General features: G+C 36.4%; 1 non-coding gene across 1 annotated transcript; it reads left to right on the top strand.

Annotated features, from left to right (window-relative positions):
- The first annotated feature begins 5,146 nt into the window (after positions 1 to 5,146).
- Positions 5,147 to 5,220, top strand: Trnai-aau. Its single transcript has one exon. It is a non-coding gene; the product is annotated as a tRNA-Ile (tRNA).
- Positions 5,221 to 5,561: the final 341 nt, after the last annotated feature.

Genomic DNA, 5,561 nt, shown 5'->3' with positions numbered 1-5,561 from the left:
ACGACTGGCGCGCTGTTGTTAACTCGGCTATAATCGCTTAAGCGGTGTCTACGCCAATCAAGAAGAAGAAAATTGAAGAAAACAACCACGAGGAGATTTCACTTTCGGGAGCTGCGTTAGGTCAGTTGGTTTTGAAAGACATGAAAGATATAGGGCTGGATTTTCAGAAATGCGTTGCAATAGGCACTGATGGTTGTATTGTTATGTTGGGAGATCGTGGAGAAGTAAAGCAAATACAAAAAGAAGTTACAAACGCCATGTTTTCCCATAATCTGAACAAATTACTTTGATTGGAAGGAGATCTGAAATATTCAGGAAATTTACAACATTTTTTCAAGTTTCAAGACCGTAACGTAACACTGTTTGAGCTAAATTCTTGGGCAAAAAAAATTGTGCAGCCTTGTGAGACAAGGCAGGTACAAAGGCATGATGCCGTTCATCCATTCACAGACATCCTGCCAGAAATCGTTCAAGTACTGACAAAAATAAACGAATGGAAGAATAGAATGACTGCAGTAAAAGCGTCGAATTTGGTCAGCAATTCTAGTGCGATGAACGATCCTTTTCTTCTTTGCGCCGAATCAAGACTTGGCTCAGAACAACGATGCTCCAGAAAAGATTGACCGGCTAAGCACTCCTCAACGTAAACTACAAAATTCCTGTGGAACCAGAATAAATAGTAGAAAAATTTAGTAAAATGACCCAATACCGTATTGATTTTATGCTGTAAATTAAATGTTGAATATAAAAAATTAAATTATAGTGTGAACTTAAACAATTTTTAAATCACTTACAAAATCATAAAGTCGTCCCCCAACAAAATTCTACTCTGGATCCGCCCCTGGTATATACATATATGTATATTGATGTACGCGTCGTGCTATACCATGAATTCATTGCATGCGATGTCCTTTGCTACTCACACGTACTAGTTACATATTTTGTTTATTGGCTTCATAGTTTTCTTTTAATTAGGAAGGGGAAGAAAATTACGAATACATTTGACAAAGTGACTGCTGTCATAAAGGGATACTCATTCCCAAATATATTGTATATATGCACACAGCATTTTCTGAATTTTTACGTGTCGACATGCTAATACACATACCTTACCACATATGTACATAGTATGTATTACACTTAAGTGCCAACTAACTGTTCAACTCAACCGTCAAAAGTCTATCTATATCCGACAGTGTGCGATTTAAGCTCAAACTACCGCTAAAAAACCATTTAAGGGACACACTAAAGCTCATTTAAGGGACACACTTAATGTGAAATTTTGTTTTTTCATATTCCGAAATTTTGACAATAACATAACATAAATTCAAATCAATATCTCAAATAGTTTTTGAATTACAATCTGCTAAAGCATAACCGCTCGGTTCAATCAGTTATTAGTTTATCTTTAAATGCGTTTTTCTTGAAACAGCATTTTTCAAATTTGTCTATGTGCATATATCGAATATATGTATGTATGTATCTGATCATTTTGAAAAATTCGTTTGCATGTTCTGTATATAAATTATATAAAAATTTGAAAAGTAGGCGTGGCCCCGGCCTCTAAAACCACTAAAGCTACCTCAACCAAATTCGCTCAGCGCAAATATTGCAAGAACTCCTACCAATTCGCAAAAATTTTAAGCCGGGATGGTATGCCAAGGCTTTATAGGGACTGGAGTAAAAATTGGACGATGGGCAACGCCCACTTTTTAGTGAAATGCCATATCTCGGGACCCGACTGACCGATTTCGACATAATTTGGTATGTGGTATATTTTTATATTCACATTGTGAAAATGAGCGAAATCGGACTATATCCACGCCTATTTTCCATATAGCACAATTTTAAATTTCACTTGCTTATTTTACTTTCCAGTACACAAATCAAGAAGCAATTATTATAACGCGTTTAATCAAACATTTTTCAAATCCTACAAAAACTGTTCACGCTCCTAGGTACCGAATTTTTGGAACCCAGCAGTTTTTTTTTTTATCGAAAATATCAGTCAATGTGTAAGATATTTAAAATAATAATTCAGGGATAGTCCTTCTCTGACAATGATAGGTCTGTATGTTAAAAATGGCGTGAATAAGGTCAATACTTCCCTGAACATACCTAATATAAAGATTTTCGAACTTCCAAGTGACTTCATTCTGGATATACATATGTACAAGCCAATATTTGAGTTATCTCAAAAATTATAGAGCGTGTTTTACTCATAGCACCCAAACTTAGCCCTTCCTTACTTGTTACTTTTAGTTTTGATCTACAGAGGTCAGAATCACTACAAGAATTGAGTATTTTACTGTGCATTCTTGAAACATATTTCAATATATTCTAGAAATTTCAAAACCTATGGATACTTAACTAAAAGTCCTTTATGTAGATCTTTATCGTGATTTTGATTAGTCAGTTTCAATGCCAGCGTTGAACGTTGTCTTTACATTAATTGTTTCATCTGGAAATTACTTTAGTCAACATCTCTATTTTTTGCTACAAAGTAATATAATCTGAGCCAGTCATGATCCAAGTAATCATTTTTTATGTCCGGGCACCACATGACAGATTCAGAAATTGTCCAGCAGTTTAATCGATTGTGTATTTGATTTCAGCTCTATTCAGCCGTATCCAATATACGAAAATTGTTCGAAGTTATTTGTGCTAAGGGATCATTTTGGAAGACGCCTAAAAGTTATTTTGACAATGCAAATTTAAAAACAAAAAAAAAAACCTCTATTCCTGAAGTCTAGTGACAAGATCTACTAGTTAGAGCGCCAATAGCTTAGTTTGGTTCACGCGGTACTTCGTGTTCTTCCAATAGTCCATCGTATTTTATTTGTTCTAACTTCTCATAATCTCTTCCATTTCTGCTTTGCTGATTGTTGAGATTTATTTTTTTCTGAAATTTACTCAAAATTACAATAATAATTATATAGTATATGTTTAAAGTTTTAGACACAGGCCTACTACTTTAATCAAATTTAACGGTGTATTTTGTCCATTTCATCTCCTTCAAAGTAATCACCTCCCGCTGCAATACACTTATGCTAACTAATTTTTCAGTCAGCATAGCACTTGGAAAAATCCTTCATCGTGATGACCATCAGGGCCTTCTTCCATTCAGCTTATATAGACACCACGGAGTGGTCATTATTTGCTGAATTGCCAGAAGTTACACGAAGGTAAATCAGGCGAATGCGGTGGTTAACAAAAGCGCGCCAGTCGTTCCTTCTTTTCGCAAGGTGGCGCCAATGGAAGATTCTAAGAGAAGCTAGGTTCTTCTCCCCCTGGTCCTTTTATTACATACAGCTCATCGTTCCACCAAATGCGATATTCGCCGTGGCCAACGCGCAAAGGATCACACATCTTTCGCAGAACTTTACTCTCGAAAACTCGTAACGTCGATTCATCAGATATTGTCATCGTCCTTGCCTCTGCACCATATAACAGGACGGGAATAATGAGTGGCTTTGAGTTTTGATTTTGTTAGCCGAGAGAGGGCTTTACTTCTCAATTGCCAACTTAGTGCGAAGTAGCACCTGTTGGCAAGAGATATCCTGCGTTAGATTTCCCGGTTGACGTTGATGCTGGTTCCAAGATAGACGAAAATATCTACAACTTCGAACTGTCAACAGTGGCGAAGGTTGAAGAAGTCATACAAAAGATAGTCGCTTTGTCTGAAACCTCCTTTGGTATCGAAGGGCTCCGAGTCCAGTTTGCACAGCCGTATTAGTTTTGGGGGCTACCTAATTCAGAAATCGCGGCATAAAGGCAGCTCCTTTTCGTGCTGTCGAAATCAGCTTTGAAATCGACGAAGAGGTGGTGTGTGTCGATTTTCTTTTTACGGGGGCCCAATTGCTGCAGAAAGCGGTCAGAAGTTAAGTCTCTCAACTGAGATGAGACTTGAAAAACACATGACTAAACAAGTAAGGAAGGGCGAAGTTCGGGTGTAAAAGAACATATTATACTTTTGCAACAGGCGAAAAAAACCAACTAAATGCTTTCAAGAGCTGGCAATATTGGAAAATGTAGCGAAAGGTCAAGTTTTCACACGATTTAATCAATTTAGGCACAAAGATACACTTTTTTAAGTAAAACACACGCTCTCATTTTGATTAAGATAACTCACATAAACACGGTACAAAGACACCCGATAATTCGAAAATCTTTATATTAGGTTTAAGGTGGTCAATACTTGACGACCCGATACAACCCATTTTTTGACACACAGACATAATATTACTAGGAAAGCATTTCCTCCGAATTTCAATTACATACCTCCGACATTAACCGGTATTTTTGGTAAAAAGTCAAATATTGGTATATAAATATTGGGATCCTTCGGTACCTAGGAGCTTGAACAGTTTTTGTTGGATTTGTACAACTTTTGGCCATAAGGTGTCATACTTTAAAGTCATTATTTGTACAAAGTTTTATTCCGTTATTTTAATTGGTTCTCTATTGCATTCTGGAGTATGAAGATCAGATGGAATTTCAAATTGTGTTATATAGGAAGTAGGTGTGGATATGTCCGATTTCCTCCATTTTTGCACTGTGACAAAGGAATAGGTGATATCGATGGAGTAGTTCCCCAAGTATGGTTTTTATCTAAATGTGGGCGGTGCCACGTTCACTGACAAAATTTGACACCGACTCATATAAAAATTATATGAGTCATTATCATAAAAACTCTAGTGTAAAATTTAATATCTCTGACGGATAAAGGCGAAAACCTTTTTGTCGGTATAGAAATCCTAGGGATTGTACTTGAGATTTAATTTTAAATCAATTTTACGATGCCTTCTCAATGTATGTTTACCAGCCTTTCTGTCCAGTTAATAGAGTTGTCATGTTTAACTGTATTTTTTATTTATGCGTGTTTTTACTATCCTATCTTCTAAGTTGGTTCGAACTGGACACAGTGTGCTAAACTTTATTAAAATCGGTTCAGCAGTTTAGGAGTCCATCGCGGACAAACAACGTGACACGTGATTTCTATATATACTCGTAAAGATATGTAGATAACCATATATACATATCATATATGAAACGTATGGAACAATTGACAGAGACCACTTGTGATACATATATAGTGTATGCATACATACGTATGTGTATGTATTCGGTTAATTTGTAGGCAATTGGCCCATTAGCTCAGTTGGTTAGAGCGTCGTGCTAATAACGCGAAGGTCGCGGGTTCGATCCCCTCATGGGCCACTACTCTTATTTTAATTAATCTCACTCCTAGTCGTTTATATTTAAAATAGAAGAGCTTCCCAGAAGGAAGCGTCGGAGACAGAGACCCTATAAAGTATATGATACATATAGTATGAATGATCAGTATGTTGGCTGAGTCGATTTAGACATGCCCGTCTGTATATATACAAACTAGTCATTAAGTTTTTAAGATATCGTTTTGAAATTTTGCAAACATCATTTTTTCTTCAAGAAGCTGCTAATTTGTCCGAACTGCCGATATCGGAAAACTGTAACTTATAGCTGTCATACAAACTGAACGATCGGAATCAAGTTCTTCTTCTCAAAACTTTCGCATTGGA

Source organism: Bactrocera latifrons, unplaced genomic scaffold (assembly GCF_001853355.1).
Source record: "Bactrocera latifrons isolate USDA-ARS-PBARC rearing strain unplaced genomic scaffold, ASM185335v1 scaffold_20, whole genome shotgun sequence".
In the NCBI taxonomy this organism is placed as follows: domain Eukaryota; kingdom Metazoa; phylum Arthropoda; class Insecta; order Diptera; family Tephritidae; genus Bactrocera; species Bactrocera latifrons.
The sequence above is the reverse complement of the archived record's forward strand: the minus strand, read 5'-3'. Positions and strand labels throughout refer to the sequence as shown.